Genomic DNA, 14,325 nt, shown 5'->3' on the forward strand with positions numbered 1-14,325 from the left:
AAGCTTTGTCTGGATGAGTGAGTGAAGAAATGTTAATCCAGGAATTTTTTTGTATACGATTAAGAACAAGTAAATAAGAACATTTTCCAGTGTGATTGGGTGATACTTTTGTGCGGTGCATTCTATACTTGGATATCTGGCAGGATCTGATGTGTACAGAATCAAATTATTAAGGATATCGCCAACCACTTAAGAATAACCGCGAAAACGACTAGAGAAAAATGAACAAAATCGTGGGGCTTTAAGCATGACTTCAACATAGTTATACGAGCGAAAGCCCTGTTAAGCATGATTTTGCATGTAATATGAAGGTAGTACATGGTTTGAGATTTTATGTTTGGAGCACGCTGAACCTCCGGCTTGAAAATAGATGCGAGAGCGCTTTTAACGCTGCCATTTTTAATTCCGCATGTTTTTTTATGTTTATGTGCGAGTATATCTTTGGATTTGATGAGAAGAGAGGAGTCATTGGAGAAAGATTTGATGCTGGGAAAGGTTGAGGGTCACCTGAGAAGGGGTAGGCAGCGAACGCGATAGTTAGATGGCATCCTTGAGGCGCTGCAGATGAAGTCATGTGATGTTAGGAGGATAGTGAGAGACCGGAAAGCGTGGCGTGATATAGTCTATAGGGTCACGAAGAGTCGGACATGACTGAACGACTGAACTGAATTGATATCTTTGGAAAAAAGATGCACAGTACCTGTCACATTTTGATGGATACACACAATTAATTTTTAAATTCCTTAATCGGAAATGGAATGCGCAGTATCAGTCGCCATCGTCGGTGGACACCTGATGCGCCGAAACACAAGGGAAGGTTTTTGAGGCCAAAGGTCAGTGCTGTGTGTGCAATGGCCAGTGAAATTCAAAGTTGCCTCCCGATTGCAATGCAACCGGGCAGGAAAAAGGCAGTGGGGAATGTTGGCATAAGGGGAAGAGCAGTTGGGCCATGAATGATCGCGGTGATATTTATGCAGATATAGCCGTGCAGGGGTTGTGAGTGTATTCAGTTGTATCTGCCGAAGGACGGGAGCCTCTCGTACGGAAAGATTAGGTTGTGGGTCGGGGTAGAACTTGCGGTCTCATCGAGCAGCATTATAATATTTTCTGATGGTCTCGCGAAGAGACACTCTCGACCCGTCCTCCAGGGACCTAGGCCAGGGGTTTAACAGTGCCCGGTTACTATTTTCACGGTCGAGCTGGTTAGCCAGCTCATTGCCGTCAATCCACGAGTGTACAGAGATCCATCAGAGGAAGACGGGGCAGGACTGCAGCGCAGCAAGTGCGGCCTCAAGCTCCCTGGACAGATGAGGTGCGAGAGTTTTAGATTGAATGGCACGGATAGTCGCCTGGAGACAGGGAGTCAGTGTAGATAATGTACTGAGGCACAGGTGGGAGAGAATGGAAACTTTGAATGGCATGAATGACGGAGAGGACCTCAAGTGAGATAATATCGGGACGGTGGAGAAAGGGGCCCCTGAGTTACAGGGGTAGATAGTAGACGGGAACGAAAGAGGACCTGGCTAGCGACATAACAGGCATCTGTGTAAGCGACTCCATTAGTATTGAAGGGCGGAATATGATGAGAGGCAACAGCCTGTCGACGGCCAGCATGCAGGACCGGCGATATATTGACTGGAAGAGGATGTATATTATGAGCCAGTGGACAGGCGTGGGCTTCCCTTAGGCAGGAGGACCATCTCACAACTCGGCGAAGTAAATAGTTGACGCAATCACGGGTAAAAAAAACCGCGTGGAGAGCCCGGACATTCTTGGCGGCATGCAAAGGCATGCCAAGAACAAGATATTGAAAAAATCTGGGGATTGGGGAGCCGCCGAAGGAAGATCAGTGAGTTGTGAGATCGTTGATAGGCGGTGTGATTCAGAAGTAGGAGTTTAGACTTCTCGGGCGCGGGAGAATGGACTGCATGTCAAGAATTGAAGAAATAATATCCAATCCCTGCTGAATGGTGTCTTGAACATGGCTAGGAGATCCGAGCGAGCTCCACAGTGTGATATCATCGACGTAAAATATTGTCAGTGGCTTTGATCAACTATTCCAGGATTTACGCAGCGAGATGTACGTTTCTATGGCTGAGCTTGTTGTGATCCTCTATGTTTAGCAATGGGATTCAGATCATCTTCAGTTGGTTCCCGTTGACGTTACTCTTGCATATAGGGGGTATTCACTGACGCGCTGTGCGCGGTGCATTGTGGGTAATTGAGGCGCAGTCGGCCATTTTTGTGTCCACGGAACGAACAAGGCGAACGTACGTTTCAAGTGCTGTCGTGCGCCGGTTCTACAAGCAGTGGCATCCGCAACTATATGTTTATTGATCTATCGTAGACTAATAGACGCGTGCACAGTGTAAACAACGGAAGCTGAAGAGCTGCGCAAACGACCTTGGCATTTTGAGGTTCCGGAAGTACACACGAACAACTCCACTCGAACGAGACACCTACCGAGATGCGACGTCACGTATGGCTGGCACGGCTCAACCGCACAAGTATCATGGAATATGAGAAATGTAAGTCAAAATGGGCTGGACTGGAATCTTCCGGATGTGCCCTAGCAGCCATCTCTTGCCACTATCCGTGCACGACTGTTCTTCACGCACTCGGAAGACACATTCCCGGTAAAAGAGCAGCGCGGCAATGTATCGCTTCCAGTCATGCGCATGCATGCAGCGCGCCGCCAGCACCTCCTCGTCATGTTTTGCTGCAATAAAATCCACCAAAGAGGGCTCGCTAAACTTTGTGTTTGCCGTACTTGTCTCATTCGATCAGAAGAAGTCGGATGTTCGCATCGTCTGTGTCGGCTGCTAATCGAAGCAGACCGCATGCAGATTCGGCGAAGGAACGTAGGCGAGCAGTTGTTTTGCAGAAGGTTTGAAGAACTTTATAAACTTATTTATCTCTAATAACAAATAAAGTTTAGCGTGGCCAAAACTACGCTGCATTTCAAGAGTTTTGTTGCAAAATGTTATTTCGAGCCCGCAAGGCAACGAGGTGGAGCCACCGGTGTCATCGGTGTGGCCTGTGGCAGCGGTTTCTTTTGCTTCCTTACCGCCACAGACGATGCAAACATCCGACTTCTTCTGATCGATTGAGGCAAGTACACCAAAGAAGTTTTGTATAAAAGATACTGACTACCAAGCGCCTATTCTATGCAGAATATCAGCTACAAAACCTCAGCGGTTTAGTTGGTATAAACGTTGGACGGCACGCACGTAACTGCACAAAGAGCGAGTTCGTCTGCTTCAACCGCGGCTCTTAACCCAGCAGCTTGTAACGTAGTTGCGTTCTTCGAGTGGTCAGTAGGCTTGCAATTGGTTTCTTGCGATGAAGCTCGTCCGTAGGACAAGGAATTCATGAACGTCGCACATATTTATGCGTGGGCACAGGCCGACGCTTACCGTGCAGTTGCGCATATCGACTGCACACGGGTCGGTACCAAAGTTTAGTTTCGTACAGGTCTCTGTCCGCATCGCGCACACTTTGCCGATAAATCGAACTGTCACTGATGATACCGATTGAGTTTTCATAACAACGGTGCTGGCATGAGGCAGAGTGACAGAGCAAACGGACGCGCACGAACAGCTAATCTAACCGCCGCCCCGTACTATAGTACTAGTCAGAACAGGACGCAAATATGGCGTCGGCTGCATACTGACGTCACCTGTGACGTCACGTGAATACCCCCTATAGTCCCCATCTCGGCGGTATTAGGTTTCGGTCGCGCGCCTGGGTATCCCACCAGTTATTACATTTGGCTCGCTGCCCCTCGGTAGCGTTGGCCTGGCGGCTCCGTGGCTCGGCGGACGGCATCAACGGTCCCAGCAAAGACGAGGCGTCTTCTAACGAAACAACATTTACTACAACATCATGAAGAAACGGGCAGAGAAGCTGACCCGGAGAAAATAACAGACACTCTCACACAGCTGGTGTCTAGCGTCGTGTATACGGCGCGTCAAAGTAGCCTCTGTCGCAGCGGAGTCTGCCGCTGCTTTTTATAGGCTTTTCAGTTCACAGGGAAAGGGAGAGCCCTCATAGGGAAATGGAGAGACCCACAAGTTTGGGCAAGATGGGATGACTCATTCGCAGCGGGCCCGACCGCATCTCCTCCACCTCCTGCAGACGGGCGAGGGCGACGCACTCTACTTCGAGCTCCGGGCTTGGCCAGCGTTTGCACACGCACGCACACATATTTGGCGCGTGGCAAGATCACGCCGAGACATGCCCGCGGGAGGAAGCGTTGGGCGGCCGATGGACGGCGCCGAAATGGCCGTACCGCTCGCTGTTCTGCCTGTTGCTATGCGGTGGCCGCGTCAGCTGTCACACTTGTCGGTGGCGAAACGTAACAGCGGCTATTTATTTATTTATTTTATTTAGAACATACTGCAGGCCTACAGTAGGCCCAAGCAGGAGGGGCGAATACACAATATATGCAAAAAGAACAGGATTAGCAAAATTGAAAAATGTTAAATACAAGTTGGAACACAAAATACAACCTTCAGTTGCTATGCTCCGTATATTACGCTCGACAGTCTGGCATCACTGTTTGGCCAGCCGTTCCTCTCTCTGCTCGGGCGTCTCCACTGCTCTCTTCGCATTCTTACCTTCATCCCGCCCCGCCGGGGTGGCGCAGTGGTTGCGGCGCTCGACTGCTGTTCCCAAGGATGCGGGATTGAATCCAGGCTTCGGCGGCAGCTTTTCGATGGAGGCGAAAAGCAAGGCGCCCGTGTGCTGTGCGATGTCAATGCACGTTAAAGAACCCCAGGTGGTCGAAATTTCCGGAGTCCTCCACTACGGCGTCTCTCATAGCCTGAGTTGCTTTGGACGTTAAACCCCACAAACCAAACCAAACCAAACCTATTTTCATTCTCTCTTTGCTGCTGCTATGCGCCGCTTTTTACGTTCTGCCGGCTGCGTTGGAATGGAGGAAAAACGGAGAGACGTCGATGAGCTATGCGAGGTGAGTTGTTGTTGTTGTGGCTGTAGGAAGAAGGAAAAGAAAATGCATGGACCTGCTACTGGCTCTGTAGCTCAGCCACCTCCGCTGCCTCGTGCAGACAGAATAGAAAAAAAACTGATTTATTTATAGGAAGGGAAAGGCGTGATATCTGTCTCACTTGTTTTTCTGTGGACACCGCAACCGCGCCGTAAGGGAAGGGAGTAAGGTGGGAGTGAAATTGAAAAGAGAGAAAGAGGAGCCGTAGTGGAGGGCTACGGAGTAATTTCGACCACCTGGGGATCTTTAACGTGCGCTGACATCGCACAGACAGAATAGAAAATGAAGAAGAAAGAAAAGGAAGAGGGAAAGAAAGACGCGCGCCGCAACAACCGTCGTCCGCCACCGATTTGGTGGCGGGTGCAATAACGGCCTACAACAGATAAAAATTCGGTGGCAGGCTAGCCCACGTCGCAAGCAGCGGTGACCTACCTGCCGCAGCCCCATCAGGGGAATGCATGTTACAGATCCTCAGGTGGTTTAAATTGCTCCGCAGCCCTCCATTATGGTTCCCCTTTCTACTTCATCTCCCACCTTCCTCCCTTCGATTACAGCGCGGGTAAGGTGTCCACAGAGCGTGTGACAGATACTGCGCCCTTTCCTTTCCTGCGTGCGGCCGTGGTGGCGGCGATGGCGAGGCTCGCCAGCTGTGAGCAGTGACGTCATTCACTCCTCGAGCATTCGCAGTACGTTTGCCCCAGTACCACGCGAAGCCAGCGAGAGTGCGGACAGTGTAGCTTACTCTACAAAAGGGCTCATTATTAGAGATAAACAATAAATTTATCTTGAAAGGAGCCAGGGCGATATTAAAAAGTTTGGGTGACAGAACGGCACCCTGCGGGGTACCGCGGGTACTGAGGCGGTGGGGTGTAGAAATGCAGTCTAATGCTATAAGACCCTATTCACTATCAGGTTTAGCAGCCAGCAGTTGCGGCAATCCTGTATTGCGGAGCCGGTTCGAAACTGAAATCACACAAAAAAATGTTTCCGACGAGTCGGCGCCGGTCTGCCGGCGTCCGCTCTGCTGCGCGCCGTTCATTTGTCGGACACTTGAGACGCCATTTGCAACGCCGTCCAACCAGAGTTCGGAATTCACAGACACCGTGTCTCGCCGTAAGCCCTCTCGCTCTCTTTCTTTCCCCCTCTCTGATGTTGTGTTGAGCGGGCCATTGTTGCAAGTAAAGCTGCAATGACGTCACGTGAATGAGCTCTATAGAGCTTTTTCAGTTAGGGATCCAGCACAAACACACTTTGTGCGGTTGCTATCTTACCTACTTTGTTGCTCTGCCTTAATAGTTCCGCGCCCTCTTATAACTCAATCTCATGCATTGTTTTAAACGCGTGTTTTTCCTAAGCTGAGAAGCGGAATTTAGAAATAATTTCTAGAATTAATGACTTTGGAATTCAAGCAAAGCTTACACATATTGATGTGTTGTATTCCCTAGCGTGCAAAGCGAAGAAAGTGCTTTTATAAGACGATTAGCACTCGTGTAAGCTGAGAAGCGGATTTTTGAAATAATTTTGAAGCTTTCACATATTAATGTGTTGTATTCCGTAACGTGCAAAGCGAAGAAGGTGGTCTTATAACTCAATTAGCACTCTCATGCATTCTGTTAAGCGTGTGTTTTTCCTAAGCTGAGAAACAGAATTTTGAAACAATTTCTAGAAATAACGACATTGGAATTCAAGCGAAGCTTTCACATATTGTTGTGTTGTATTCTGTAGCGTGCAAAGCGAAGAAGGTGCTAGGTGCCGGAGCTGGTACTCCCCTGGTGGGACTGGGACAGGTAGGACATACACACTACTCTGGACATACCACTCAATACGGGACCTCAGGCTTTCGGGATGCTCGTTTTTTATTCGTGTATGGTAGCATTTCATCGCCACGTCCACCATGTGAGCCCCGACTTAGACGTCTCGGCGAACAGAGTAGTGGAGTCAATGGGAACGCTACTACCGCAGGTGCCTGTGGAACGTAGGCGAAGGGCGGATTCCACTTGGTTACCACTCACAATGTCGTTTCTGCCAGGACATTTACGTGACTTTATGTGGCTTTTGGAGTGGGGAGCCTTGCCTACACGAGATCGGCTGCAGCAATGGGGCATTGTGCGGGCAGCGCAGTGCCCCAATCGCCCACTTCAAGAACCCAATCGTCACATGGCCCAGCAATGCGTCGTTGCTCGTGTTTCCTGGAGGGCAGTTCATGCCGGTTTCAGAAGTCTAGGTATTAATCGATTTCAGATAAATGGTATATGTCCTCGCGCTCGCTTTGCACGATTGCTGATTATAGATGGCGCTTTCGCGTTATGGCGCAATCGTTGTGAGGAGGCTGTCGCATCGAGCCGGCGCCGACGAGCGCTTTACCCTGTCCTGGCGCCTCAACAAAAGGAGATCGTAAGCTTTCTGGCTGAAGAACTTTTCTACTTTGGTGAACGAGAGTTCCTTCGCCAATGGTCTTGCGCTTTTGTTTCCGTGTCAGACGGACGTGACCGGGTGGTTTTTAACCCACTTTGGTACCTGTAATATAATGTAAATATTTATGTCAACTCCCCCGCAGGGGGCACCTGTTAAAGCAGGTGTTTGTGTATACTCTGTGACACCACGGACCTCGAGTACCCACGATTAGCCGTGCGTGGCATCGCCGTGTCTGGGGAAAAGGGGATCCTGGTGGTTGAGCCGATGCCTAGGGTTTGGACCTTTAGGGCCCCTTAGCGGAGGCAACACACCAATTTGGCCCACGCTTCCCATAGACGGCACCTCCGGGCTGACCCACCCGGAGAAATTGGCAGTCGCCTTTTCCTATCCTCCCCTCCATCTTTCACTTTCCTATCTTTTTTCTCAGAACTTTCCTGTCTTCTCCTCCCTTCTCGCATTTTCCTTTTTCCTGGCGGCGAGAGTTAACATTGTGTGGCTAACCACCCTACGGTATTTGGTTATAGTCAGAGTATACAGCTGACGTGGCCAGGACTCTTTGTACAAGCTCCTTTTCCGTCCCCTTGTTCGGCTCCATGGAGGGTGGCTGCCACTTTGGCTGAAAAATATCACATTTTATGGGTGCTTCCCTTTTTGGAACTGATCACCCTCTCAAAAGAGGGCGGATCGATGTAACCCAATAATTTTTCAAAAAAAAAAGCAAAACAAAACTTTTCCCAAAGTACTATGTGATACATAGTGAAGAAGAGCAAAAATCAGCGATAATTATCTCTACATTCATAGTTGAGAAATCACTGACAAGTGCACTAGGTGCAGGGTATAGGGTGAAAAAACTGGCAAGTGGAGACCTACTGCTAGAATTGAGAGACTACGTGCAATACTCGAAACTGTCCAACATTGAGTCTATCGGGGACATACCTGTCTCGATCACTGCTCATCGATCACTGAACACTGTCCGAGGTGTGATTTCAGAAAATTATTTCATACACTTGACAGAAAAAGAAATGTTAGAAGAACTTGCCGATCAGAATGTTATAAATGTCCAGAGGATTAAGATAAGAAAAGAAAACAAAGAAATTCCGACGAAGCACATTGTCCTTACATTTCCTTCCAGTGCTCTCCCTGACACCATTGAAGTAGGCTACCTGAAGATAAGTGTAAGACATTATATACCGAATCCTAGACGATGCTTCAACTGCCAGAAATTCGGCCACGGTTTACAGAGTTGTGGAGGTCGCCGAACTTGTGCGAAATGCGCTTCAAAGGAACACTCAACTGATGAATGCGCCGAAACCACATTGCAGTGGGTTAACTGCGAAGTAGAACACCCTTGTTCAGGAAAAGTACACAAACTTCACCGACTTTTATACCGATGGATTTAAAACCGCTGTGTACACTGGAAGTGCAGTTGTGCGAGGAGATTCTGAGGAAATCATAAGACATCAACACTGTGCGTCTATTTTCACTGCTGAATCCCATGCCGCTTCTGTTGCCGTAGAGAAAATATTAAAAGAGAATGTCATAAGCAGCATTATATTTACAGACCCCTTATGTGTTCTCACAGCTCTAAATTCCAGAAATGCAGCCGCTCCTTTACTTGACAACATAATGCACAATATAACACAAGCCATAGCTCGAGGATACAACATAAAATTCTGCTGGGTCTCGAGTCACGTGGGCATTTGTCTTAGTCTAGTTCAGCAGTTCAGTTCAGCAGTCAAAGGATATAAAGCAGCTGCTAGTAAAACATCCTTACTGCTTATGAACCCTCATTTATGGCTGAGTGCAAACAGATAAACAAAAGCAAACAAGTAACAAAAGACTGCATGGTCTTAATGCCTCGAAATGCTCCAACACGGAGACTTCTTTGTACGTGAGAGTTCCCACAAAAGGGGAATTGAAGCACGAATAAAGAATAACCAAGAGAGGGGGATTAAAACAATCGCCACATTAAGACAGTGAATAATTCGTTCCTTTGTTCCTTCAAAATAAGTGATTGGCTGGTTAAGCTGAGAAGACAAATGCCCATAGATAATGCAAGCTATTCAAAGTGGTATTTAGGCATACAAATTAAATCGTCGAAAACGAAGCATTCTGAAAAAAAAAAAAAAAGAAAAGAAAAAAGAACCTAACTGAAAGTGTCTAGAGGCTTATTTGGAGCTGTTGTTTTGCTCTTGGACATGTTGTGCAGACTACAGTATGGTTAGGCATATGCAGAACGGACAAACACTATTTTAACCTCCCAACACGTTTTTTGTACGTTTTTTCTGCTCTATTTTATGTCAGACATTGAAATGAAAGAACAATAAAAACTACCGTATGCGGCACTTCATTCTCGATTCTAACCAAGTTTACGGCCTTCAGGCTTTCAGCCTCAACGAAGGCGCTTTTCTTTTCTGGCTCTTTCTTCTCCGATGGTCGGTCTCTCAGTATGGTGGGAACAGCAGGTCTTTGACCTTGGCGCTATGTCATGTTCACTCAATTCGGAAAACCTTCAGCTTCTCTCATTATTGTCGGCGCCGTCGAGAAAGACAGGGCCACTTCCTGTCTACACATAATCCCCTGTTTTTTGCAAAGGGCCTTTACTTTTCGTGGCTTCTCTCTCTACATCGCGCTGGATACAAATACTGCCCCGACTCTTGTTTCAACTCGCCCGAATCCTTTGTCAGAAAATAGATGGGAAAAGAGTTTTCTCTTTTTTTCTTCTCTGCCCTTCTGCCTGTTTCTCCCTGGTTGTGCGAAGAGCTTGAAAACCAGTCTCAACGCATTGCGAGTACATTGGAGCTATTAAACTAGCCGTTGCCTTTCAGCTTCAGAGCTCGTCTGATTTTATTCTAAGCCGTATTTCGTGGGGCGAATTCTTGTAAGCAAATAAAAAGCACGCATCCTCGTGTATCTTGTTTGTTACTGTAAATTTTGCATTAGAGTTTTCTTTCGCTACGAGGACTTACAAATACTAATCACTGAACTGGATCTAGTTAGTAATCTTTTGCACTTTGTCGTCTCATGGACAATTCATCGTTACGGCTCGTGTGCACTTCATCGCGGAGCGTAGTCAGGTTTATGAAGGGGTAAGAAAATATATCGCATAAGACTGTGTACTATCTTCTTGCTGTATTAGGCGTTGTGATCACGCGTCTGAATATATATGAAACAACAATGACTTTACACATTCCCACGCAAAAGGAAATTAAAAGATATTCAGTAAGATCCTTCGATCTCGAAAGCATACATACTTAGCAGGGGGTGGCTAGGTAGACGGATGTGATTAAGACATTTGCTGGGATAACGTAGCCGCAGAAATCACAGGATAGAGTTCAGATCGTATGGAGAATCTTTTGACCTGAATTTTTCGTAGTTGTTATGATTGTTTTGTTGATAATGGCGCCGGTGGTGTACATTTATTTAAGGCTCACGGCGCCTGACGCCCAAACGTTCAGCTCACTTGCATTTTTCCTGCTTGTGCTGGGAATTCCCTCAAAAAGCCTAAGCTTTAGAATGAATCAAACGTAATAATGACCTTGGAAAATTTACTTTCAAGCTACACTGGAAGGTGTAAAAAAAAACAAATGAATAAACGGAGGCCACCCTGGAACCATTTGCACTGCATTGGACTAAACGTGGCCTCTGATCGGGATGCTGATGTTGAACATTATGAAAATAAGTGTAATAACGGCGTCTGGAATTATGGTTAACATCTTTTAAAGGTAATAGGGATGAATTGCTTATTTAATCCACTCAAGCACAGGAAAACTGTGCCGCTCTGTCATAAACTTCGCGTAGTTAAAGAAAAATTCGTCCTGGTCCGGGGATCAAACCCGAGACAGCTACCTTTTCGGTCAGTCTGTCCACCAACTGAGCTAACCAGGACGTCCGGTAGGGACTTCCCTTAAAATATTCAACCAACACCATTCCCACTCAGAGTTATTGATTAATTCGCTGTCTCCCTACCAAATGATCCGCTGACCGTCCTAGCTAGCTCAGTTGGTAGAGCGATTGCCCTGGAAAGGATGTGGTGCAGGGTTTAATCCCCGAGCCAGGACGAATTTTTCTTTAATTACGACGTTTCTGAGAAAGCTGTATAGACTTTCTTTCTAGCCGTATGGCTACGCTTGGATGGAATTCAATGAGGTATTGCTCCCTTATTGCAAATCTATTCCACCTTGGGGGATGTTTCCTAAAATATTTGAGTAAACCCTCATGGTTCTACAATACTCAGCGTTCTGCTGGAAAGACTGAATTAACGTCACTGTTGAAAATATGTCGACGCATTTCCACGTAAAAACTATCGCCATGTTTATAAATAAGCAAAATGAAAGTTTGTTATGACATGTTGTATCATATTCTCATATATATATCATATTACATATTATATCGCACAAAAAAATTCCAACAAGAACAAGAAGTTTTGCCGTTTGCCGAAGAGATGGGACGCTGTGGATTAAGATGACTGCCGTTGAAGTCATATTTGTCTTTCGTTGGAACTGCCTGCTTGAAATTGACTTTTGTACTGCGCTAACGCTTTCCTGAATTTGCAAGGGAGCAATCGCTACTTCGAAAAACCTGTAATTATCCACGCAATATCTATATGTAAAACTAGATCATACCCATCAAAATGATTGTCATACAATTTAGGTGAATGGGTCAGCAGTGGAGCACAATAATCAACTGTCGTATTGTCCCATGCTCCCGTTCAACTATCTAGCAATAATTTTAGTGAAAACACAAACAACATGATATATTTTGAGGCCCCACAAGAAACGTCTTTATCATCTCTGGCTTTTCGCCTCGCATTCGGGAGGTACCGGGTACGATCCCTGGTGCCGCCGGTTACCCACCGGTTTTTCAGTGGGTACAAGTTTTCGCCCGGCTTGGTGCTCGGCACTTCTGGTGTGACATGCTTGGCGAAAAAGGGCCACATAATGGGCTTTTGCCGCGCGAGGTGGACTTGTTGTCCGATGGTGGAATTGATCACGGCCACATCGGCGCAACTATTTGGGACCTATGACCCCTTTCCCAAACATTTCGCCCCAGAAGAGCCGAGCACCAGGCCGGGTGAAAGCTTGTACCCATTAAAATCGGTGGGTAACCGGCGGTACCGGGAATCGAACCCGGTACCTCCCGAATGCGAAGCGGATGCTCTTCCACAAGGCCACCGCCTCTTTTTTTTTCTTTATTGCTTGAATTGGTACGGTACAAGTACATTAGTAAAAGATCGTGGTTGCCATGCCCCTTGGCTGACAACCGTGTCTAATGGACTTTCATTACCACAAGTTCGCTCATCAGACTCAAGACCTCCTCCGCAGCGTCTTGCTGCTTCAAAATTTCTTTTAGTTTATACACTTGTTCAACAAAATAATCACATACAGATCGTGCATCGACATCACAGTGTCTATAAGCCATTCTACTCCTCCAAGTACTGTGAAGGCCCAATAGCATGATGAGGTCATACTGAAAATCATCATTAACAGTTGTCGAGTACCGAATTTCACGTGGCGTCAATGGCAGGTCTTTTTTAAGTGTCCTTTGTAACACATCCCAGTAAAACACCGCATCCCAACAATCCAGGAACACGTGCTCAACTGTTTCAGGTTTCCTGCATAGTAGACAGTTTGAGCCCCAAGGTACAAAAAGGCCTTTTTCTTCCATCCATGTTTTGACTGGGAGGGTTCCTGTATGCAATTTAAGAAAGAATGTTTTTACTCCCGGTGCAACAGTCATGTTTTTAACACGTTTGAGCACATCTTTCCTTGGGCCTTCACAGTATAAGGTTCTGTATAATGGAGCTGGGAACAATTGTGAAATAAGATCCTTGTACAGTCGCTTAGGTGGTACCGTCGCTAAATACTCTACAGAGTACCTCACGCGCAAAAACTTGAACGACCACACCACTTCTCGCAGGAAGCGTGACACAGTGTATCCCCGAGCAGAGCATGAAGAGACTATAAACTCTGGAATTGCACTGGATAGCATGATTTGCATAAAGGTTCTCAGGAATGCATCTTTTTGGTCACGTAGGAAACAAAACCTTAAAACCATCTGCCGCACATATAGATGCATTAGAGAGAACCCTCCGTCTTTAACTCGCCGAAAGAGATTATCTCTGCTAATTCGTTCCCAGTTGGACGACCAAATGAATACCGCACATACACGATGGAACCTTTGTATATCGCTTCGAGCACAATACAATACTCGAAGTAAATACATTATTCTTGGCACCAAAAAGGTATTGCATACAGTCGCACGGGCGAAAATAGAGGTTACGTCCCATTCATCCTTTCGTCCTTTCCCGTATTTCTTCCGTTTTTTCATTCCAGTAATTCGTATTTTCCCCGTATTTGTCCAATGGGACTCCCAAATAAACTCCGGGCTTTGTAGCCCATCTTACTCCACAGAAAAGTTCCGGTTCCTCTTCCCATTCCCCGTGCCAGACTACGAGACTTTTTTTTAAATTAGCAGCACTACCAGTCTGCCTGCAATACCTTTGTGTTGCTTTCAAAGCTTCCGAAACGCTTTCGCGATCTTCACAAAAAAGCGCCACATCATTAGCGTACGCCAATATTTTCACTTAACATACTCCCAGCTTAAAACCATGGACATATTCGTTAGCATTTACCATTCTACACAATGGTTCCAAATATATAGCAAAGAGGAGAGGAGACAGTGGACATCCCTGCCGCACAGATGCTCTTACATCAATTCTTTCAGATAACACTTTGTTAATCATAAGGCGTGTAGAACAACATGCATAAGCCATTTTAACTCCTTTCAATACAACGGCACCAACACCAATGTGTTCCAACAAACAGTACAATATTTCATGAGACACACGATCAAATGCTTTTTCGAGATCCACTTGAATCATGGCCACTCTCCTGTTT

The sequence above is a fragment of the Amblyomma maculatum genome, chromosome 8 (assembly GCF_055883805.1).
Source record: "Amblyomma maculatum isolate TAMU_Amacu chromosome 8, ASM5588380v1, whole genome shotgun sequence".
Classification (NCBI taxonomy): domain Eukaryota; kingdom Metazoa; phylum Arthropoda; class Arachnida; order Ixodida; family Ixodidae; genus Amblyomma; species Amblyomma maculatum.